Genomic DNA, 25832 nt, shown 5'->3' with positions numbered 1-25832 from the left:
TACAGGGAGTTGCTGTTATGGTACAGTATACATGAGCACGTAGATCTTCCGGACCATTATATCGCTCACAAATTGACCTTGCTTGTGAGGTAGCGTGTCTGGATGAGGAAGTAGAGTATATCAGTATATCAGGAGACCGCAAGCACCTGCTCTGCTAGCAGAAATCTCTCTTGTATACTTTATACAAAAGGCTTGGCCCTACTTTTCACCTGATTCTCACTTAGAGAAGTTCTGTCCTGGTATCACTTAAAAATGGTTGTCTGCATCATACGTCCCCGTGTGTCAGAGCGCTGAGGGCACTGACGGGCAGTAACAGGCACTGTTGGCCCTGACCAGCTTCACCTGGGGCCTCCACTCATGCCCTGCCCATGGCTGGGGACTGTATTTAAGCTCAGCTCAGGAACCTTTCAAGTTATTTGTTACTGAAGCTTTTAAGGGTCTCTCTAAAGACCTCTTCAAAGAGGTCTTTTTATAGAAGGTAGTTTTTGCTTTTTAGGGAAATTTTGTTTTTGAGATTCAATTTGTGCTTTCTGTTCTGTATTGTACCAAGTCAGAGGCTTAATATGGTGCTTAAGTGGGGTTGATGAATGCAGGGATTGCTTTACTTATTTTCATTTAAAGACAAAGTGTGCTCTGTGCTCTTATTTAGGTCACCATTTTACTTTAGGATAGTCTTGAATAGTAGTGACTTTTCCCAGTAATGGTGGCTTCTGGAGGATGAACTTGAGGGTAAGTTCTCTGATGTTGTTATTAACTGTATGTGGGACTACCATGTGCTTGTTCTTCCTCAGAATTTGCTCTATTTTACAGAATTATAGGGGTTAGAAGGGACCTCAAGAGATCATTGGGTCCAGCCCCCCTGCCAAAGCAGGTTCTCTAGGGCAGGTTACCCAGGTAGGCAGCCAGACAGACCTTGAATGTCTCCAGAGAAGGAGGCTCCACAACCTCCCTGGGCAGCCTGTCCCAGCGCTCCGTCACCCTCACCGTGAAGAAGTTCTTTTGCATGTTGGTGTGGAACTTCCTGGGCTCTATCTTGTGGCCATTGTCCCTTGTCCTGTCCCCACAAACCACTGAAGAGGTTGGACAAGTCCTGCTGTCTCCTACGCTTAAGCTATTTGTAAACATTGATAAGATCCCCTCTCAGTCGTCTTTTCTCGAGGCTGAACAGACCCAGGTCTCTCAGCCTTTCCTCATAGGGGAGATGCTCCAGGCCATGTATCATCTTTGTGGCCCTCTGCTGGACTCTTTCCAGAAGAAAATTTAATGTTGTGATGAATTACTTTGGAGATAAGATAGGGTAAGAAGATGGAGGGAAGATAGCTACAAAGCTATACAAATTCGGTTCTTTGCAGTGCAAAATGCATAAAAGCTATATGGGAGAGCAACAACAAAGTTGAACTGTGCATTTTATGTAGTTAGCTGTGTGCAGGTACATGCTGGCAGTGGTACTCCAAGGATAAATCTAAAACCTTTCCTTAAACATAAGTAAAGCTTCTGAAGTGTATTTGTCCTGTTAAATGTAACTCTGACTGCGTTTGGGGCCCTCTCTTTCTGTGTAGCTAATAGAGATTTTTTTCCCATCATTGTGTTCTTCCATGGCATCAGACTTGCTTTTATGCTTTAATGTATTCTGAGGTATGGGTGCAGCCCTCCGGAGGTTATCTGGTGAACTGATAGTTTTTATCCTAATCCAACTGAGGTAAAATTGCTATTGATCACCATCAAGTTCTGTAAGGAGAGTAACATTTTGCTAAGCCTCCTGGAGGTGATCGGGATAGCAATCTTGAATTTATCTGGCTCAGATGTCGTTTCTAAAATAAAATTGTTACTATTTATGTGGAGATATGTATCTATAAATAGGAGGAAAGAGGGGATAACTTCCCTGGCATGTATCCCATGTAAACAACTTGTTAGGCTATGTGACTGTACTGCTCAAATAAGCAGCAGCCAGTTGCTGCCTGCTTTTGGATGACGTTGAGAATCTCATGGACAGTGTAGCTCCAGAATGAGCTTTGGCTGCCTGTGTTAGTGGCTGGATTGGTTAACCAGAAAAGCAATTTGTACAAAGGGACCTTAGGTTCCTGTTGGGTGCTCAACACCAATTGGAGCTGTATCAATACTACATCTTTTTTGATGAAGCTGCATATACAATTGTATTTGGTTTGGAGAAACATATGTATTATATATTAATAAAAATCAGTGCTCTCTAGTTATTTAAGATTTGGGCTTAAATAAAAATGAGGGCATGAAAGGCTCCTCTTGTCTGCCCCTCAGGTCTACCGTGGGATGAGATGGTCCAGCCTAAAGTCAAGTGCAAAGCAGCAGGTTGGGTGAAGTCCAGAAAAATGCAATTTGTTGGAACCTTGATAACATTGGGAATACTGGATTTAGAAAGCACTGTGAAACTTTACATGCAAGCTTCTTATAGGTAATATAAAAACATAAAAAATTCAGAAGTGTAGCCAGAGTCACAGGTTGCAAGGATAAGAAAATCAAAGCAATTCTGAGACAAATGTCTGCAGAATCATGAGCAGAAAGAAAAAAGAGCATTAACTGTTTTCTCAGGTGGTGCGAATCAGTCCCAGGTGGGAATCTAGAAAGGGAAGGCTGGAGGGGAAGGGAAAAAAAGTTGATTATAGGCATTCATTTTACTGCAGTACTTGTTGGATGAGATGCAAGGCAATTTTGTTATATTTCAAATGGGTTCAGGCTCTGGGAGAAGGTATTGCTTACAATGAGATGATACCTGTGATTTTTCCGGAAAGAAAGCCCAACTGGTAGCTGTTAATCCTGTAATTTCAGCTATGGGAGCAATTTTACCATGGTTACAATGTGTTTTAAGGTAAATATTTTTATTTATGAAAAAATAGTAGGCAAGCTAAAACCGTGGGTAGGGCTGGGAAAGAATTCAAATCATGCTTTAAGCACAGTGCTTTCTGAGGCAGAGTTAGTTATATTCATGTCATGAGCTGTGGTATTTCTATTTCCCAGTGTTTATTATAACAGAATTATTCATGAATTTAGATCAAGTCTGAACACAGATTTTTTGACAGAATCATTGTTTTCCCTCTCCCAACCAGGCATATCACAATTTTCCAAACCAAACTGTTGGAAATAAAGCATATGTAGTATAGCATTTCATAACTTAATTATTTCTAAAGATTGTTTTCTGAGAAGCAGTAAGTCACATTCTCTGGTGTTTATAACAAAGAAAGCTAATTTACTGAATAAGCTACTGGTCAGAGATCAGGTGATGGGGAATTTTGCATGGGGAATGTAAATGCCAGTCTAACTGATGTTCTTCATTATACTTTGCCCCTCCAAACTGTGCGTGAGGAGGCCAGATGTCTGAGCTGCAGCAGCAAAGAAAACTGTGCATATTTCCACCTAGACCACAGTGACCATTTGAATCTTCCTTACAACTTTTTCTGACAGTACTGTTTTGCTGCAACTGAGATGTGGGCATTATTGTACCAACTACTTCCTAAAGGTATGGTTCTTACCCCCATGGAACTTGTGGAAAGATTGTTCAAGAGCAATAGAAACTTCTCAGGATCCAAAGATCTACAAAGGCTACTACCTAATATTTAGGTGTTTCAGCCTGCTTAGCCGTGTTTACATTTGATAGTCCTTGTAATAATTATGAGTATGTAGAGTGAGAAGAGAAAGGAGGCTTTACACCTCACAAATGAGGGGACAAAACTTCAACAAAATTTAACTTTCAAAGAATGACTGGCTATCATCTGTATGAGGTATACATGGCTAAGTTTTGGTAGTGCCTGCAGGGGTGGCTTTTGTGAGATGAGTCCAGAAACTGCCCCATGTTAGAGAAGAGCCAGTTCCAGCTGGCTCCAAAAGGGACCTGCCACTGCCTGGAGCTGAGCCAGTGAGTGATGTTGGCTGTGCATCTGGGAGCATATTTGAGGGAACCGCTGTGCAACAGCAGCTGGAGGGGTGGAACCAGCCCTGCAGCCCCCAAGGTCAGTGCAGAAGGAAGGCAGGAGGTGCTCCAGGCACTGGAGCAGAAGTTCCCCTGCAGCCTGTGGGGTACCACAGAGGAGCAGATCTCCATGGTGCAGCCTGTGGAGGAGCCCCTGGTGGAGTAAGTGATCTGGTGGGAACTGTCACCTGTGGGGGACCCGTGTGCTCCTTAAGGATGGACCCATATGGGAGCAGTTCCTGAACTGCTGCAGCCTGCGGGAAGCCTGCATAGGATCAGCATGGGAGGGACCCCATGCTGAAGCAGGGGAAAGCAGCGACTGTGAAGGAGCAGCAGGGATGCAGTGTTATGGACTGACTGCAGCCTTCTCTCCCCTGTGCTGCTTGAGGGGAGGAGGTAGAAAAAAGTGAATGGGAAGAAGGTGTTTAGCTTCTGTTCAGTTTCTCACTGCTCTAGTCTGTTTGTAATGGGCAGTAAATTATATTAATCTCCCCATGTTGAGTCTGTTTTGCCCATGATAGTAATTAGTAAGGGATCTCCCTGTCCTTATCTCAGCCCTTGAGCCCTTTTCCATCATTTTTCCCCCTCTTCCTTTGAGTAGGAGGAGTGAGAGCAGTTGTGGTGGAGTTTAGCTGCCCAGCAGTGTGTAACCATCACCTCATCCTACCTTTCTGTATTAGTGCAAGATCTGCTCCTGTGACATTTCTACTTTTCTGATGGAAATGTGCAGGTGTGGATGAGCTGGAAGGAACCTGGATGCTAGAGGGATGAGCATGGCATAAGAGCCTCTGTATAGCACAGAGTATCACCAAGGTCACACAGTGTATAGCAGGGCAGAACCTTTAATCCATGTAGTCTGAGTACCAGTCCTGTGCATTGACTGCAAAGCGTCATTCTCTCAGGGAACAAATAAGCTCTCTAGTCAAATACATCCATGCTAGGCAGAAATAGATGCCTTATCATGGCTTTGTGCCCAAATTAATGTATATTGCTCTACCACAGAGCTAAATTGCTTTAGTATAGTGTCACTACTTCCATTGTGCTGCAGTGATGCACAGCATAAACTGTTTTTATCTGCAACTAGCAAGAAATTTCATCTGGTAACATGTTATTCCTTATGGGAATTTTGACTTTGTTTTGATTTTGTTTTGAGATTGTCATTCTCACATATGTAGAACTCTTCTGTGAGAGACTAGGCACATCCCAGTGCTTGTGGAGTCAAAATTAAAAAAAATTAAAAACAAACAAACAAAAAAACCCACCATACCTAAAGATCATATGTATACAGGACTAAAGAAGGGATAAGAACATGGAACAATGACATCTGATATTTGCTTGATTCTGGTATGTGGCTCAGCACTGCTTCACAGCTTTCTGGGCCTTCCCTTATACTCATTATTAAAATAAACTGTTATGTACAACAGTAAGAGAAGTGAGGTTACTTTCTCTGTTTTTGTTGAATGTCTTCCAATATTAGTCATCCCTTAGCATAAATCTGAACAATCTTTTTATCTTTACATGAGCCCAGAAGTTGTTCTGCAATGCAGAGGTGTTACTTGGTTAAGCCTATTATTTCCTGCACTGTGATATTGTCCAAAACATATTAAGTCAGAAAGTCCTTTTGCTTATCCTTTAGTAGGAAGGATTCCTTGTATGGTCGCTGTGCGTCCTTTTAGCCCCCTCTAGTGCCTGACTTATGAGGGCAGAAGTAACAACAGTGGCTGTTTTGCTTTTATGTGAAGGTATGGGTACAACTAGTGGAGTTGGAGAATATGACTCAAAACCAGCTTTGCATAGCCATGGTTTTCTTTTGCTTAAGAGAGAACCTTTATCTTCCTCTAACTCCTATTCTTGTGTTTTGCGCTTTGCTAAGATCTGCAAAGGAGAGCTTGCTTTGAGTGGATGTGAATTCAGTGTCAGCTTAGGTGGTTCTGAGCCAGTAGCCTTTGTTAGGCTAAATGCAGTAGGATAGGCCCACTTCAGATGTATTTTGGACCTATTTTATAGGTTTAAAATCATCTGAGCTGTGTCTAAAAAGAGCTGCAAATGACATAGTTCATCTAAATTTAACTTCACCTCTCACAAAAGAACTATCCTGAAAAGATGCTAAGAAATTGAATTAGGTTTCCCACTGTTGAAAGCTTATGAAGAGCAGCCTAATGCAGTAAGCCTGATAATGAGGATGGAGTGTGGTGTTAGTGAGGCCTTGACATTAAAGGGGAAAAACAGATGATTCGGAGACAGCTCGTGTTGCAAACAAATGATCTGTATTCAAAAGAAGGCATAGAGCAAGCATTAAACTTTAATGGAATAATCTCAGGAGGGAGGTTATTTTCATGCTGCTGAACATTTTTCTTATTAGCATAACACATGGTCACTTTTGCAACAAGCATAATAATACTGTTAATCATCCAGTTGTTCTGTGTAAAGGTTAAGTCTCCTTGGAAGCGTAGTCAAATAAGCTAGTGCACTCTCTATTTTGAAAAGCAGTTACCCTTGCAAAGAGGGCTTATTTGAGTTCTAGGCACTACTTTGTTGCTACTGGAACCTATGCTTTAAAATATTCAGAAGAAAAAGGTAATGCTAATGTTTTGTCTTCATTTTTTGGAGATCACGCTTCTTTATGAATTACCTGTATTTACTCATCTTAATGTGTCCCTTGTGAGACAAGTGGCATTCTTGTTCTGCATGAAATGTGTAGAAGGATTTGGTCCTAAAATCAGTGAGGTGCCAGATTCTTTAGTTTTTAGGAATTGTGTTCTGGGGTGATCAGTGGTTGCAGGCATGAAATTCTTAAAGATGTCTAAAAGTTGGGACTTCTGAATGCTTTTGAGCCTCAGTGATTGCAGAGGTTGCATTGACTGGTTATAACTTCACTAGTAGTGTTGAGGTGCGTAGCTCTGGGAACAGATCATGGATTGTGCTGGGAGGTGAGCCAATGGGTACAGTTACCTTTGGGAGCCTTTTCCCTGTCTGTGCTGCTTCAGCTGTGCTGCCACACTCATTTTTGAGACTGGTTTGAAAGGCTTAGTATGGACTGCCATATATGGATGGTTTGCATCACAGAACTGGAATGCTGCTGTTAGTAAGTTCTGTAAGGAGCTGGTGAGCACTGAAGCTGTAATTACTAGAGGCTGAAAATTGCTGAAGATCCATAATATGTGCTAGTTGTTATCTGGGCCCTAGATGAAACCTCTAAGTTCATTATGTATTGCAGTGAAGAATAGTCTTTGCTCACTCTGATCCTTCCCTATTTTCTTCAGTATTTTTAGAAGAATTTGATATGATCGCTAGAGGCAGTGAATTGCTCCAGTCTATGCTTTGTACTTGGTCCAGCATTTGCTTTTTATCTATTCATATGCTTGCTGTTGCAAACACCACATTTGTTTTCATATAGGACTTGTGCCTAGCTCTACTTTCCTCACTCCTGCACTAGTAAGGATTTTTCAATAACTATTAGAATTAATTACAGTTCTAAAAACATGGACGTATATACAATACAGACACAAACTGTATGCAATTATAAGCTTGATTTCCTGCTCATTTTCTTAATGCAAACGTTGGGTTATTTTTAAAGAAACAAATACTTCAATGGTGATCTCATGTTTGCAGTGAGATCATTGTTTTCTCATATTAGTGTCTGTTGTTCAAGCCTGCCACAGGCTTATTCCAAAAAAAAGTGTGAAGACTTACTGTAGCAGGAAGCTGGGCACTCTAGTGATAAGAGCAGCAGATTAAACAGTTTCTAGGGGCTGTTGTGGATCTTGGATGAAATCAGACAGATGTGTTGAGCCTCTGATCTGTGAAATGGTTTCTGTGTCCTCATCATGGAAGGATGGAATTTCCAGGACTGACCCTGCCAGGTCTTGAGTTCTTCAGCTCCTGCTGAGTTTCCTCACTCTGAAACACTTGGTCGCTCAAGGAATCACAGAATCATCTAGGTAGGTTGGAAGAGACCTCCAAGATCACCTAGTCCAACCTCTGACCTACCACTAACCAGTCCTCCACTAAACCATATCCCTAAGCTCTACATCTAAGTGTCTTTTAAAGACCTCCAGGGAGGGTGACTCCACCACCTCCCTGGGCAGCCCATTCCAATGCCTCACAACCCTCTCAGTAAAGAAGTTCTTCCTAACATCTAACCTAAAACTCCCATGGCGCAACTTTAGCCCATTTCCCCTCGTCCTGTCACCAGGCACGTGGGAGAACAGACCAACCCCCACCTCGCTACAGCCTCCTTTAAGGTACCTGTAGAGAGCAATAAGGTCGCCCCTGAGCCTCCTCTTCTCCAGGCTGAACAAGCCCAGCTCCCTCAGCCGCTCCTCGTAGGACTTGTTCTCCAGGCCCCTCACCAGCTTCGTCGCCCTTCTCTGGACTTGCTCGAGCACCTCGATGTCCTCCTTGTAGCGAGGGGCCCAAAGCTGAACACAGTACTCAAGGGAGATGCCTAGGACCTCAGTCAGTGATCACTAGGAAGACACGTACAGAACATGCTGTTCCTATCCGGTATTTTGCAAACATTAACATACATGTGTTTGCTGCAAATGTAGGCCATGACTATATTTATGGATGAGTTAATTTATCAATTTCCTGAAATATGGCTAGTTGTATTATATTAGAAGTTCAGTTTTTGCATGTAGAAAAGAACACAATGATTTCAAATATGCATCAGTAGAACCTATGTTCTGAACTTTGGAATTTTCATAAATTTATGTAGAAAGTCTATTTTCCATCCTCCTGTCAACACTAAATCAAGGTTAAACTCTCAGTGTATAGGGTTGTATCCTGAAGAGGTAAAAACTGTATGGTCAAAACGTTGCAATTTTCTAATGAACCTTACTGTGGTAAGTTTTATCCTTTAAAGCTCTACTATTTGGACTATTTGGAGTGTTTAAATTATTTATAAGAAATTAATTTCTACTCTTTGCAGTAGAGATGCAAGGTCTTGCGTAACAGAACCTGAGTGCACACTTCAAATGAGTTTTTACATTTATAAGTATATTTTTGTAGCTAACACTGTGTTGGACTAAAATCTTGCCAGTAATGCAGTCACTTAAAGGACTTGGGACTAAAGGCCAAAAATCTGTCATGGTATGTATAATCCACATTGAGCTTGCAAGTGCAGAGTGCTTAGTGTCTAGAACAGGAAAGTCTCTTGTTTCTGTGTAAAACCTCTGGCTTAAAACACCAAAAATGCTATGTTTAGTGTTTTCCTCAGTTATTACAGTGTCTCTTTTATTGGGCCATATGAACTGAAGCTGTTGAAAGCTATGGAACATTTTATAACAATCATTTCAATGGAGACATTCAGAACAGTGGAAGCAAATTGTGAGTAATAGCTAAAGGTTTCTGAAATGTGAACCCTGCAGTTTGTCACTTGCAGAAGTTTATATTCACTTCATCCTTAGCTACTTGCAAACCGATTGTGATGAGCTAAATATATTCTTAGTTTAAGACTAAGAGAATCTCTAGTTATAAAAATTAGATGTTTTGTACTGTTAACACTTAAGCTCTTTCTAATAAAGAAAAGACCTTGGATCCTTGCTCAGTTTACTTCTGTTATTCCTGCTCAGGCCTTGAGCATTGTTGTTTATTGTGTCATTAAAGACTCAGTAAAAATCAAATTGAGATAAAAATACATGTAAATCTCTATAGACTATAGGGAGATGACTAACAATGCTCAGGCTTTTGATATTTAATTGGAGACAATGCCAAACATTACTTGCAGTGTGCAAAGTATGTTTTGTTACAAATGCCAGCTATCATAGAAAAAGAATTTAAAACATTTACCAGCAGTAACAGTATCATCAAAAATCACCTACTCTGTCAAGTATGTAGTCTAAAAAAGTGAATATATGTCAGCCAATCTTGACTTCAATGGTGTGTATTTTTCTGCCAATCTTTAAATGTCTCTCCTGATGGAAGCAGGTGAATCTTTGCAATTTGTCTTTCCAAATTAAGATAGGCAAAACATTTATCTAATCCTGTTTTTTCATTTGTTTGTTCTAGGACTCAGTGGGACTGCATGATTTTACAGGACTTTTTTTCTAGTTTTTTGATTTATATGCTGATCCTCCAGATCACTAATTTGTCTGATATCAGTAGTGGAGGTAATTACAATGTGTGTTACCTGTATAGCCTATGGGAGACATGCTGAGCAACTCACAGCTGACTTTCATTTATATGCATATTGACCTTTTTGTAAAAAAGGAAATAACCTCTCTAGGGTTGTACTATGTATCGTAGTGATATCAACTCAAACAAAACCCAAAGGTTGCTGCTTCAGTACCTATTTGATTACTGCAGCTACCAATCTATAAACATTAAAAAATGGATATGTGAAGGAGGTGTTTGAAATTGGTTTTCATGATTCAAGATTTCAGATGTAAAAGAACTGGCCTTCCATAGTGGCTTTGCACACTACTACTCAAATATATATTTGATTCCGTTATTCAATAATATGTTACCATTGTAATATTTTTGTAGAGCAATTAAAGGTAGCAAAAAAAAAAGTTAACAAATCTGTCTAAGATTCAAGGCTTTTCATTATTGCAACAAGTTTCAGTGCATTTTCCTGGATTAGAATACTGAATCCTCTTGCAGGTAAGCTCTATTATGATGCTATATCATCTTAGCTCTTCATCCTCCCACTAAATAACTTCTGGACATACCTTCTTGTTACCAGGATCTGGAAGCAATATAAACAGGGGATAATTTATCTTGTAATGAATCCAGTACAAGGGCTCTCAGTGTTTTGAATGGGGATTAGAACAATCATACCACGGTTGTTCTTTTGTTCACCATTAGTCCACTAATTAGATAGTGAGTATCACAATTAATGTTAGCGAGATTCTGAATTTATATGTACCAGGCATTTCTTATCACTGTTCAATTCATTTTCAGCTATTTTGAAACTGAAAATGCTGATTACAATATCTGTCATCTAGTGTATGTCTTTGATTAATGAACAACTCTGCCTTTGTCCTGGTTCTTACATGTCAGCAGAAAATACTGAGAACCTTTAATTCAGAACTGGACTGAGCCTGTATATTTTTCTTTAATAATACTTAATATTTATACTTCACATAGAACATAAGGTAAAATTGTATAAGCTTTTTATTCACTCAAATATTGCTAACAAAATTAAGTACATTTTGGGACTTGAAAATGGCTGGCAAGTTTGTCCAAATTGCACTTTTATTGGAATAAGCCATTACTTGTATTAAAAGTAGGGTTGAAATATAACAGCTCTTTTTCCAGGAATTATCTAGCATTATCTAAATGTCTGTTATACAATATAATGTTTTCTATTGTATGAAATGATCCCCAATTATCACAGGTGAATATTTTAATTGCTTCTAACTTAGAGGTATGGTTCAGTTTTTAAGTCAGCTGTAAAACTGCAATTAATTTCAAAGGGGTTCTGAAACAAATATGTCAAGTCAGCCTATCTGGCTGACTTATAGCTGTCTCTGGCCAGTAATCCCATAGTAAAAAGACAGCAATGTACCACTTACAGCTAAGTTCATTTTCCCTTGACATTATGAATGCAAATGCATGACGCGTTGTGGTGTGTAGTGATAATCTTTGCTTGTTTATTCTACAGCAACTGCTGAGTAAAGGAAACAGAAGAGGGAGTAGGCAAACATTTATTTTAGACCACAGTGCTGAACCCATTTGTTTGTTAAATAGTTGTTATTGTTATGACTAAGGAACAGAATCCTAACATGGAGTGGAGAGAAATCAAATGTTGTACTCCTATAAGGAAGGCACTATTTCAAACAGCTAGGGATAAAAGTTATGAAAGAAGTAGGAAGGCCAAGGGAAGGACTTGCTAAGGCAAAAATTGGTGAAAAGGTGATGATCTTCAGAATAAATATTTCAAACTACAATCCCTATAGATTTTAGGGAGCCTGTGAGTTAAGGGACGGTAGTACTTGACAGATGCACATGCCCTGTTTAGGAAAGAAAAAGGCCAAAAGCAATTGAAATGTATAACTCCCCCTGTCATTATATCTCTCACAATGATACATGTGAATGTATAACTTCTCAAGGGAGTTTGGGGGTGATAGGTTCGTTGGTAATTCTTTCTGACTAATGGATAAATCCAGAACTGGTTTTGTATTGTGGGGTGTATCCGTGCACCCTATTTATAGTGCAAGTTGCCTGATTAATAGTCAGGAAGAAAGAGTCCTGGCTGGTGCAAGGCAACAGTTCAGTTTTCCAGGTCTGGTGTGTAGGTAACTTGAGGGTGAAGAATGAGCACAGATGCTATTACACCACAGTATTGACACATTGCTTACTTCTTTCCTGGCTTCCTGCACTTCTTAGCTGTAGTCTAGATCACCTTGATCTGAATTAAATGTGATAAGTTATTCCAGAGCATGACCGGGTCAGCTAAAGACAGCAGAGAAAGAGTTCAAGTCCATCTCTTGTATTCTCATTACTGCTGACAAAGGGCTTTGTGTAGCTGTTAGTCATGGGATTCTTACAGTACAGTAGGATTGGCCCTGCAGTGATTGCAGAGGATTGTGCTGACAGGGACCATCCAAGACTTTGGCTAGAATTGTAATAGTTTCCTTCCATTCTCTTGAAGTATTCCCATATTTTCTGTTGTAGTTTTCCTTACCAGACATGAAAGTTTTTAGGCAAGAGTCCTCTCAAGCTTAGTATGTACTGTAATTCCAAGCAAGCTGATACTCTCTGGCTCATTTTATCTGGTAGTTAAAATGGATTTGTTAATGCCCACAAAACATCTGGTGATTATTAGGATTAATTAGATTATTATTAGTCTTGCTTTTCTATCAGATTAGGGAGTGAGCTTCCCTGCAGCTCCCAATTGCAATGCTGATATTTATTTATTTTTTTTGCCAATTGGCAAAAACTGCTCTACTTCAGAAGAGTTGGCTTTAGAGCCAGTTCCCTGATGCAATCTCAATTATTTTTATGATACACTTAATTCCTGGTATACTGTAGGACTCAGGAGTAGATGATGTCCCTGTGCTTGTTCCCATACTCCCTCTGCAGTTGGCACTTTGCTTTGAGATCCTTCCCTTTGGCTCTTCTAAGGATGAGTGACACCACATGTAATACATTATCTTCTTGAGGCTCTCTGTCAACTTCTGACAAGCTTTATTCAAACTTCTAAATACAACCAGCATCTTGTGTACCTTTTGCCTAAGGCAGGCACATTTACCCATGCTTAGGTTTCCTTCTGTTTCTGCTATGCCATTTTGTGGAGATGTGTAATTCTTTCCTGCAGGTAACAGCCAAAATATAAGACAGCGTTTACATTGATAATTCTAACCACATTGCCTGTTTTTATTAATGCCAGTTATAGTTTACAAATGAAATTGCAGAAAGAATGTAAGCCATCTCTCACTGGTCTCTTTTTTTTTTTTTTTATTTTAACATTACAAAATGTGCTGAGAACTCAGTTAAATTCTGGAAGAAAAGCAATGCCCTGCTTACTTTTCTGTCTAGCCTCAATTTTGTTAAAATTATGCAACTTTCAAGAATTGCTGGAAGAACCTTCATATAGGACTACTACATTTTACAGTGTAAAATAGTTTCGTCTCAGTTGTCCTGGTCACTAATTCTGTTGTCTCTTCAAAAACCTTCAAAGGTATTTAGGTTTTTGTTTACTATTTTCGTATAAATTCTAACATTCATACATTTGATTCTTTTTGATTTATATTGCACTTTCCCAGAAGTTCTGGGAAACTTCTTTCATGCAGTGTTACCTTTTTAACTGAATAAATAGAAAATCAGATCATGTGAGCTGAATGTGGGATTGCCTGAATACTGGTGCATATTATTGTTATGGCTTGGGAATGTGCAGCAGAGTATGTAAAGACCAGCTGGTATCACAGCTGCTAGCTTTAGTTTTATATTTATTCGTGACACCTACGGATCAAGGTGAGACACATAACAAAGTGACAACATTCCAAAACTGTTTTTGTCTCTGCAGATCAATTCCTTTAGACAACCCTCTGGGACTTATCATACCAGTACTTTAGCACTGCTTGAAATCTTCTTACGACAATATCATGGTATTTCCAGAATATGCACTGGATTCTTGAATATAAATACGCTGTTCATCCTCAAACATTTTCCCCCTCAGATCTGTTGTGATTGAGCTGTGTTGTCTAAGAGCCAAATGGGAGATGAAACAAAGGAAATAATTGTCTTTTTATAAATCTCTATAGAACTATTAAAAAGCCTTTGTAGCTTTTCTGTTACTCTGATTTTATTCATGACACTTGGAAAACAATGATAGATTATAAATTCATACATAGGTTAAACAAAACCAGATGCATTTGGACAGACTTGACAAATCCCTTCTATACCTCCTGCGTAAGCATATACAGCTGAAAACAAAATGAGAAAATCTGAAGTTTACAACACTTGATATGGGTATGCTTATCTTTACATGGAAAATCACCTTATTTGTAGTGAATTGAAGTTGAATGTGCTCTAGTATCAAAACAAGGGGTTGCTTGGCAGTGCTTCTTAATAGGGCAGAAAGTTCTTCATTGGAACAGGAGACTGACAATGGGTTCAAGGCAGTACTTATCTCCTTTCCTGCATCATCTGAAAACACAAGGAATATTTTCAGTGCTGTGGTTGAATTCAAAAGGCTTCCTCAGAAAATAGTCTTCCATTGGATGTCAGCAGGAAAGCATCAGAACCCCATCTACTAGAATTCTTAGACGCGATGTTTGCCTGATGCACGTGAGCTCTTTGAAAGGAAATCACCCAGCAGCATTAGAAATCCTAAATGTATCCACTTTTCTCTATTGCAGTTCCTTGCTGTAGCAGAGTATACATTGTAACATACGCAGAGGACACATTTTCTACATTGAGCACAATAATGTACATGGTCTGGCTGGGATGGAGTGAACTTTCCCTGCAGCAGCCCATACAGTGCTGTGCTCTGCACTTGCAGGTGGAACAGCAGTGGTATCGGTACTGGCACAGCACCAAGCCCCCCTCTAATCCTCTTCAGAGCCAGCAGACTGGGCATGGACAATGGGTGAGGAGGGAACATCATCAGGGCAGCTGACCTAAATCAACCAAAGGGATATCCCATGCTGTGTGGTGTCACACTCCACAATAAAAGGTGGGGAGGAAGGGGAATCTCTTTGGGAAGAATCTGTCCTCCCAAACTGCTATGCATATTGAGGCCCTGCTTCCTAGGAGGTGGCCAAATATTGCTTGTTGATGGGAAGTAGAGAATTATTTTCTGTGCTTCTTTATGGCCTTTCCTTTTTCCCTTTAATTAAATTATCCTTATCTCAACCTGTGAGCCTTTATTATTTCCAGAATACTCTTTTCTTCCCCTCTTTGATGGAGGAGGGCGAGCGAGAGAGTGGTTGTAGTGTTTAGTGGCCCAGCAAGGTAAAACCACCACAAAGAAGGATTGCATTCGACACAAGTGAATTGCCTACGTGACCTCTAATAAAGACATTGGTATTAGGGTTCTGCTCTAGGTTCTTACAGGATTGTCACAGGATTATCTGCAAACACCGCTTGTATTAAGATGCATATAAACACAGACTAAACACAGGCTGTTCTAAACCGCAGCTCAGAAGGGAACCGCTGATCTGGGTTGAAAAGCTGAATTCATTTGCAGATTGTCATTGCTGTGCCTACTTCAGCCTAAAGCGTGTTTAGAGCTGAGTCTATCCTTTGAAGTGTTGAGGATAAAAATTCAGTGCAGAAACTGCAATATATGATGATGAGATACAGCTCTAATAACATAGTCTAAGAGCTATCACGGTAGAAGAGGTGATCCATTTTAATGAAAGGCTTCAATTTATAGAAGAAAAACCATGAACAGCTCTTCTCTTAGACAACTGAAGTTCAATATTTAAAAAATACAGCATTAGCTAGGGTGATGTACTCAAATGCTGCAGCTCCCATTTATTTAAATGTATAGGATTAGGGTGATAATTAAGATATGTCTGCTCTATTGATAGGCCTTTACAGGTAATGCTTAATGTATCACAGCTGAACTTGTGAAATCTGCCTGCTAGGGTAGGTGCTAAGAACTGCAAAATCTGGTTATGAGTGTTTGAAAAATATTGCCAGGTTTTGAAATTTAAACTAAATGTTTGGTGAGCCTGACCTAAAGGTGGCTTACTGTTAACTGGAACTACATCTTAATGCCTTGAGTGAAAAAATAATCAGGTTCAATGGGTAAAGCAATAAGCTTAAAGCAGATTTGCCAGAAGCCTTAGATAAGGAACTTGCTGTCAGTAAGTGTAAGCAAACAGTCATTTCTGAGAGTATGGAAGCACGTAACAGGGGTAAAAGTCACCTCATGTTTTTCATTTTTTTCTAAATACTTTGTACTCTGTAGAAGGGCAGCATTTAGTTTCCCCTGAAATTGAGACTATGTTGTCTTATTTCTAATATAAACAAGAGATCGTCCTGGATTTACAGATTCCAGTCTGTATTAACAGAAGAGGTAACTGAAGAAATGTATATTTTTTAAAGACAGGAAATCGGGATTGCTTTTCTTACAATTTTCTCTTATCCTGTTGTAGCCTTGCCTATTTAGATTCCTCGCTCCTTGTGGCAGGGACAGTTCTGTGTAGTTCACAGACCCCCATGCCCGGCTGATGCCATACTGGAAAGATGCGAGCAAGGCTGAGAAGCACAGATGTACTGACTGCTGCTCTAATGACAAGAATTCTTGTATAACATCCCAATGTAATATTGTGCTTTGCAAGCACTATTTTCTAGTGATCTTTTGAAATTAGAAAGAATGACGTGGTAGACTCTTGGGAAACTTCCAATTATGGAGCTGTACTCTGAGAATGAACACGTGAATCAGACCAACATACTTGACCATTCTTGCACTTTTATGAAGGACCTAAGACCTGGAATGGTGACCAAAATATAGTTCTGTAGTCCCAAAGCTGGCAAACTGTGTGCTTATTGGTGTGGTGTACCAGGCACAAACCTAGGGACAAGTTCTCTAACGCTTTCATTGCTTTTTTTTTTTTTGCAATTTATCTGTGTTTTTTCTTTTCTCAGACCTTTGGATTTGATGCCAGTATCTGCCACTGTTCTTTCTGTGTGGAGGACGGAGGCCCTGGAATTGTTCAGGCAGTCCCTTATCGTGGTACAGAAAGCAGAGGGAGGTCTGTGGGCTTTGAGCTGTCCTGATTCATCCCGAGGAAAACCTGACGCAGAAGAGTCCTCTTACAGAAAACTGCTGCCACAAGTGGGGAGCCTAGCAATAACAGAAGCTTCTAAAACTCAATTCTGATAAGATCACTTGCAGGAAAACATACTTCTATTGGCTTCAGTGCAAGATTCATGTTAGAACCTTGTAATCTGAAGTTTAGAAATCAGTATGGATTTTGGAAGAAATAATACAGCCTTCCTTAGAGACAACCGTATCTATACATTGATGTTGATACTCCTCCTATTTCATGCTTACACCAGAATGCTGCAATGTTTTCTACTATACTCTAAGGAGACTTACACTGTGTTTACTGTACTTATAATTCTTTTGTTCTGGACTGTACTTCTAAAATTTTGTTCTAGATTAGCTGGTTCCTACAGACTCAATATTATGTGTTGTCAGTTGGCAATGAGATGCATTTCCTGGACAGTAGCAGTTCTAGCTGATAAGTAATATAGGCTGTATTTGCAAGATGTCCTACACCACTACTGTCCAAAAAACATACTCACAACAAAATCTTTATTTTAGACTGTTTAGTTAGTTGCAAACTGTAATACACTAAGTTTATGATGTTACTTTCTTAGGTCCTTGTGCTAGCGCTTGCTCTTCAGTATGGGGTTTCAGTGATGCGGGTCAGTAAAATCATCAGTGTTTCATTGGGACAGAGTACTTGTGAGGTGCCATGCAAAAAACGTTCAGCTACAGACACATTGAAATCTAAGGCTGTAGTTAACAGTGCACTGCATGTTCAGCCATGGAGGTCACTCATTCCCTGCAATTTTCAGCTAGGAAAAAACAAAGTATTTCAAAGCATGTCCAATGCAGTTAGTATGTCTAAGGCCTAATATCGATCCAAGAGGACTGCAGAGGACTTCACAAGCTGATGTACTTACTATACGGAAGATAGTATATCAGAATAGGAACTCTTTAAGTAGAAATGAAAATGTCCTATATGATTAGCACATGGAGAAGATATCTTTCCTTCTGAAGAGATCTGAAGCAGGATAAAAAGTACAGGAGTTTCACTACTCCAGCCAATTTAATTCATAGTGACATTCTTATCTAACAAATGATGATAGTTGGAATAATTTGATAGATTTACATTGGTATGAATAATTCCTGTACTCAGTTTTCTTGGGATATAGTGCTTTCACTTAAACACACTCGGCCACTGTAATTGTGTTGTAATAATTAAAGTAGCAAAACTGAAGTTAAGTACTTGAGCATTTAAAGCTAATTGGAAATTTCCTTCTGATTCTATTGGAAACAATTTTACTTTTTTAATCACTTGACCTGAATTTTCCTATTGGAAGTCCTGGCAGCTGCAGTTAATTGCAGCCCTTGGGTTGGTACACACTGGGAGTCTCACACAGGCTTCAGAAGCAGAAACTGGTAAGAATTGCTGGGTTTTGACTTGTATCGGTGCAGAGAAGTAGATGGTATTTCTGGGTATTATTGGTGTACAAATAAGAACCTTTTCTGAAATTAAATGCTTTGCCTGACTTGTAGAGTTCTTAACACCAGGTTTTGGGCAAAAGGCATACTTACTGATGGAAAAAGAAATGGAGTGACTTGACAGCGGGAGGTTCTGTTTCATGAAGTTGCTTGTGATTTTTTGTTGTTGTTGTGTTTTTTTTTGTTTGTTTGTTAAAAAAAAAAAAAAAAAAAAAAAAGAAAGAAAAGGCAAAGAAAAAAAAACAACTTCAGGCCGGTATGTTTTACTGAGCTCAAGCAGGTATGTAAAGAAGTTTGAAAACTATGGTCTTGGTTTAAACATCATGGAGAGATCCATAGGATAGGCTCAGGGGTGACCTTATTGCTCTGTATAAGTACATTAAAGGAGGCTGTAGCGAGGTGGGGGTTGGCCTGTTCTCCCATGTGCCTGGTGACAGGACGAGGGGGAATGGGCTAAAGTTACACCAGGGGAGTTTTAGGTTAGATGTTAGGAAGAATTTTTTTACTGAAAGGGTTGTGAGGCACTGGAACGGGCTGCCCAGGGAGGTGGTGGAGTCACCATCCCTGGAAGTCTTCAAAAGACGTTTAGATGTAGAGCTTAGGGATATGGTTTAGTGGGGACTGTTAGTGTTAGGTTAGAGGTTGGACTCGATGATCTTGAGGTCTCTTCCAACCTAGAAATTCTGTGATTCTGTGTGTGATAGGGAAAGTGAAGCAATTAGCTGCTGAAAGTACAGGATTAATGAGGTAGGCACACAGGCTGAAGTAATATAATTGAGGGTCTCATCTACTCTGTGAATGTACAGGAGAGAGTGTTCAGGAATACTTCAAAATCTGTTCCAGAGCATACAGTTGATTCGTAATCCTTTCTTACAAGTATTTGTACCATATCCTGTATCAGGCTTGCTCAAAATCATCCATTTCTGGGACAGAAGTTTGTCCTACATCAGATTAAAATGACATATTTTGGCTAGCTTCCTTATTTCAAAATATAACAGGATCACAAAAGAGCAGGACTTCCTCTGTTTATACTCTCTGACTCTTCTCTCTTGCCCTTGCAGAATGGTATTTTTATGGCTTGATTTCTACCAAAAATGCTCTTCAAATATACAGCCATCTCTTTTTCTGCTCAGTAGTCAACCGGTTTGCTAGAGCTAACAAACACTAGGCTTCTCCACACCAGTCTCACTTTCTCTGCCTTGGTAAACTTGTAATCTTGCATGGAAATTCAGTCAGAAATTCATCTGACCTGAAAGCTTTGTTATTGAATTAAGATGACCACAAATGCAAATGTCTGTGGATCCAAACTAATTTGGTTTTATAGTGAAATATTGACATCTTAATGTATTTTCCATACCTTTTAATGAAAGGATAGCAGACATCTGTCTGACTCAACACAGATCAGAGTCAGGTTGCTATATAATTTATAGTAAGCATATGCATTGTTCAGGTATGCTCCTGACAGTATGATGCCTCAGGCTCAGTATAGATACTAGAAGTCATTAATACTAAGGCAAACCCTTTGATTTGTCATTGCACAGTCACCTGTATAAATAATACAATGGGATTTTTGACTAGCTAGTGAGAAAGACCAAAGCAAATCTTTGAGTGGTGAGATTTTTTATGGTTTCTTTTTGCTTTGGATTTTGAAAGTCACCCAGTGATTCATGAGCTTCACCCATTGCTGAATTTTGAAAAGCACTATTACTTTTTTTTTTTTTTTTTTTTTTTTTGCATGTAATGGCTCCATAAACCATCAAACTTTCCTTAATCCTGTTAGGTGTAAGAGCAAGGAGTGATCTGTTGTATATCTGCATACAATGTTATGTATTATATAGCAAACTATGCTGTAGTTACTTCTACTGGTCTTGTCTGGGAATGCATCTGTGCTATTCTGTAGCAGTGACAATACTGAAACAAACAGGGCCTAAGGGCCTGCTGCATGCACAGAGGACATAAGACGGTGGAAGATGCTCCTTATTGACACTATTAGAATGCCAAACTGGGAAAACAGATGCCTTTGTGAAGCAGCAGTCTGACCAGCTCCAGGATGTAAATGCAGACTCAGGAAGCATGCAAAGGCATGAAAGGATTTGTAAAGGATACAGAAAATCAAATGAGAACAATTAATAATAATAATAATAATAATAATAATAATACACACAATATAACAAGATAATACTACAGATGACTGATGATACTAAAATAAGTAGACCTGCAGAGGCTCGTTCACCCAACCAAAAAAAAGAAAACCACTTCCTTCCTGTTTTCAACCTGTCCTTTTCATCAGCGTCTAAAACTTTCTGAGCTCTTTTCATATTGCATAAGAGAAGTTCTGCCGAGCAGGTCTGTTCTCTGGCAGTTCTTTTAGCCTATGTTGAAGCTGATTGCACAGCTGTAATAGCAGTAGGTTTTCTATCAGTCTTCTCCTGCTGCTAGAGAGCATGTCATTTTATTGCCTCTTTGATGAATCTTAACAACTTTAATTGATTTTTAAAAATAGAAATGACAAAAATAGGATAAAAACAAACATATTCCTGATGTCTGTTCCTGTATAGTATATCATAATTGACTTTCAGAGCAGCCAGCACCAATGATGATAGAAGCAGTTCCAACAACACATTCTGTGTTGGAGCCCACTTCTGCAGCATGAGCAGTTTACTAAGGGGTGAGATGCTCTTTGTTATTCAGTCACAAAGAGCTTGACCTGGTGAGGGAAACAGGTTTGCAGTTGGTAAGGTCTGGAAAATCGATTTTCATTTCTTCTTTTAACTGCTGAAACTACTGCAGTCCTTACAAATCAGTGTGTTTTAGTCTGAGGGGGCTGTGGGTGGACTTTAAATTTCAGAGTTCCCTAGCCAAAAGTGATGTAAAATCATGGTTAAGGGTTAAGATTGGACAGCCTTTTTGCTATCAGCAAAAGAAATAGCTGATAAATGGCTTTCTAGCCTTTCTCTAGCATGGGTCACTTGGATGGTACATGCATCGTGAGAAGTGGTACTGCAGGACACTGGATTTGATGGCGTGAGACACAATGGGAGCAGCACGTAATACCTATAAACAAATCTGAAAGATTGAGTTTGTCTTAATGGGAGAAGGCCAAAGAAAAACATTGGTCATGTCACTTTTAATTGTCTAGGTAAGTTGCTGTGCTTATCAATAAAACACTTAAGCACAGGAGGATGTGTTTTATTGCTCTGGTAATTGCTGCTTTGGGTGTGTTGAGAAATAACCTTGAACCAACACATTCTCTTAGGTGATGATTAACTAGGAGAATCAGTAGAGGTTATGTTAAATTTACCAGCCTCAGAAAGCCTTGCAAATAACAAATGTGGGGTTGGAAAAGACTCAAGTACTCATGAGATGAGGTGGTCTTCTGCAGAAGATACTAGACTGAGAGGTAAGAGACCCAATTGTTAAAGCAGCCTCAGGTACAAATTTCTGGTTTGCTGGTCCACCGCTTTTAAGTTTAGGTACCGCCCCCTCTCCTTCTAGTCATTTTTCTTAACTTCTTATACCTTTGTCTTGCCCCATAGTAAATCTAACCTGATAGACAGTCCTGCTTGAGATGTCAGCAAATAAATACTTTGAGTGTAATACGTGAGGAATGGAGGATGATTAAAGTGTATCTGTTGTGTTATTAGATGGAAATAATCTTCAGGAAAACATTGCTCACTTTCCATGTATACTTTGGGGGCCTGGTAAAGGCTCGGAAATGTAAAACTGTGCAGAAAACTTTCCCTGTTTTTCCAAATTCCCATAAGCTTTTATATAAATAAAATAATGAAGAAATCTGGGACATGCTGGGAGATACAGGTATTATTTTGGGTCCCCAAGTATTTTTGCTATTTTGGCTAAACTCTCTTTTGCTGGTGTAGTTCAAAACAGTGCTGATAAGCCTGTGCAACATAGTTTATACCTCATTTCAGACAACTTCCCTTGATTAGCTTTGAGACAGAATAAAATAGCAGAAAAAAAAAATCCACGCAAGGAACAGCAATGTTCAGAATTCTTAACAGCTTTTCCTCAGCATGCTGCTCTGATTCACAATGTCCTTAAGCAAAAAAGCTGTCTTGTTCTGATTCCTGACCCACTATAATCTAATTTAGTTGTCTTTGGTCAAGTGTGCAAAATTCAAATTATGAGGAGGAGCACAGCTCTTAACTCAGACCACTGTTGCTGAGCATCCTCAGAGAAACCTAGCCAAGCATCCTTCTCCCCTTTTTTGCTTTAGCTCCCACTGGGGGAGAACTATTTTGCAGATTATGCAGGAATTCATGGAAGTAAGTAGTTACTTTCCTGTATAGATGAATTTCAATCTCTCACTAAGTACCTACATGTGCTGGAGTACCTGAAAGTGCACATGTAAAACAAAGTAGCACAAAGATAAGTGGAGGAAAATTATTCTCCAGCTGACATAGCACATTACAGGGCTGTGTGGAAGGGATGCCGGTTCTCAGCCAGTTGTTTCTACTGCCTGACCAGTTTTCCAGTTTCTAGATCTAGCAGATAGAGCAGCAGACTGATACAGGTTCTGTCACTTGCTGCTGCAAGAAACAGCATGTCAGGCAGCCTGTTGGCACCAGTGCTCTTCATCTGTCAGCTAGCAAAACACACCATCTCTTTTGGCACTCATTGTTTCCAAACTAGTCTGCAATTCAATGATCAGAGTTCATGGGTTTAAAAAACAACATTTTTTTTTTAATAAAAAGGTGGCAAGGCTGATGAACTAAGTCAGATGAGCACAGGGTGCCTGTTATGTGGTCTTTATAAATGAAGGCTACTGATTGTCTTTCGTATCACGTAGGTGGAAAAATGAATTTCAGTAAGTAGAAAACTGCACACTTGCTATTTTACTATTTACATACCAAAAAGAAAACCTTAAGTTCACTCAAGACAACAGATTACCTTTTCATTAGCTGAGCTGGGGTTTCTTGCCTTCATGCTGTATTTTCCTAGAAAATGTAGTTAAGAACATATAGTTCAAAAGTACCATGGGTAAGGCAGATTAATTAATATTTATTATCAATCTACACTTTAAATTTGATTGTATTTTAGAATGTCTCTCAACTTCCAAATGCTGACTATCTGTAAGCACTTGTGAATGTTTCTGATGAGATTTCACCTCAGAGTAGTACACAGACTTTGTTTTGATTGTACTGTGGTTGTACACATATGGTTAACCTGCTGATTCCAGAATATTTTGTCTACGCTGTTCTACTGATTGATTTTGAACATGAATATAGGTAATTTTTAGTGGAATTTTCAAGTCTAATGGAACTTAAAAATAAAATAAAAAATAAACCTTACAGGTATGTAAAAATTCAATGTTATAATCAAATTATTATATCTTATATTGTATTTTATTACACTGTAAAAAATCTCATATGTCTTTTTCACAGGAGATCTATGACACTTCTTCAAATGGCAGGCTATTAATATGAAGTTTTTGGAAAGCCATTTATAGCTTTCCATTTATTAGAGATTTGTCTTTTAGTCTCTCTCAGAATCGGACAGCTAACAAACATGTTTGTGCATGTGCATACACTTACCTGCTAAAAATAAACTGAGAAGGGTATAAACCTATTCACAAAAACATGGATACTGCAGTTTCCAAATAGAAAAAAATATTTCTGTAGGAGTTCAGATATCCTTCTTTAGCTCAAATCAAATGTTTCAATTTCTTACTCTGAAACTATCTGCTAAATTGCCAAAATAAGTTGGTTCTTAAAGGAAAACAATAATGAAAGCTTAAGAGTTGGAACAAATATTTGGGGTCAATTGTTCTGTGTTGATGTAAACAGTCTTTCTTCATTTGTGCTTTTTTTTTTTTTAGCCAACTAATTGGAACATTAATGCTACATAGCTATTCCCTGCATTTAACTGAAGAATGATAACTTCAACATTGTAGATAACTGTGCTTTGATCGGGAAATGAGTTAACTATTTGATCAAAAGTTTCAGCTTCTATTTTGTGCCTAAAGGATAAAAAAAAAAAAGTGAAAGCAAAAGGACATCAGTCAGCAAGTATGTCCTGTGCCTCCCTATCTTAATTGACTTCACTTATGTATGTCTTAATGCCTTCACCTTTTTTTTTTTTTTTTTTTTCCTGAACTGGAACAAGTTATTACAGCTTTTCAAAAATGAATAAGTACATAATCCCTCTTGCTGCTATTTGAGAAGTTCAATCTATGCTCCATAAATTAATTTACCTACACCTCAAGAATGGAGAGGATGCAAAAGTAGGACAAGATTGACTTTAGAGAGCAGATGATTGAAGGTGCTTTGCTTCATCATAACGTCTGCACCAAGCTAAAGACAGCTTGTCATAAAATAGCCACTCACCAAGTCATTAAAACTTATTTTGAGGCAAGTAGATCCCTGACATGGCAAAAATAAGAATGACGTACGTACATGCTATTAGATCTATTTCATAACAAGATAAAAGAAATGGAAAGAATCTTTTCAATCAATTGTCTGTGATATTTACTGCAATGTAAGGGAAGAAAATGCTTTGTCTAGTCAAGGTATATACCGAGTCTGGATCAATGAATGTGTCAGTGAGCTAAAGGCTGAGTGAATATCTAGTGTGTGAGGAATGAAGAGGGTGGGGTGTAGATATAGTCGTTCTCATTTTCCCTAGAATTGCAATGTTGAGAAATTTTCATTTTGGAAATGCCATGACAGTGCCTCTGAAAGGCTCTATATTCTCCTTATAGCTGCAGTTGCTCTTACAGTTGATGTTCAGTTTTTCATTTTTCTGACCTATTCTACTGAGCCATCGAAGCGCAGCTAATGTATTTGCCTTCCTCCTTCTTCACTCAGGGACAGCTAAGCTGTCATGCATGTTCTGTTGATATAAATTAAAAATGTGTGCATACTTCCATATCATTGGAGCCAGGAGGCTTAACAGCAAACATTTATTCAGCACAAATACTCCCAGTCCACAAGTCTGGAGACCCCTTTGACAAACTATTGCCACTGAAGTGAAGGGAAGCATAGCTTTGTGGGTTTATTTGCTGTTGTTTTGTCTACCTTGGTTCTCTGTAGTCATCTCTGCCAAGACTATGGACCAAAGGTGTGGTCAGTATATTGTTTGCTTTCTGAAGAGCTTTGTATTTGCCAAGTAGCATCTCTGTCCTTAACTATATTTAAGCAAAATGTGATTTGTTTGAATAACAGAACAAAGGAAGAATGTGTCTAAACCCTCTCCATATCCTGAAAATATGGGGGCTAAGGT

At 39.1% G+C, this 25832-nt stretch overlaps 1 long non-coding RNA gene across 1 annotated transcript; it reads left to right on the top strand.

The window, feature by feature from the left end:
* LOC106018769 (uncharacterized) lies at positions 1-23902 on the top strand. The gene is made up of 4 exons (XR_001193103.5): positions 1-478; positions 650-729; positions 16985-18937; positions 19298-23902. It is a non-coding gene; the product is annotated as an uncharacterized lncRNA (long non-coding RNA).
* Positions 23903-25832: the final 1930 nt, after the last annotated feature.

The sequence above is a fragment of the Anas platyrhynchos genome, chromosome 14 (genome assembly GCF_047663525.1).
Source record: "Anas platyrhynchos isolate ZD024472 breed Pekin duck chromosome 14, IASCAAS_PekinDuck_T2T, whole genome shotgun sequence".
NCBI classification, from domain to species: Eukaryota; Metazoa; Chordata; class Aves; order Anseriformes; family Anatidae; genus Anas; species Anas platyrhynchos.
This window is presented reverse-complemented; position numbering and strand designations above follow the sequence as displayed.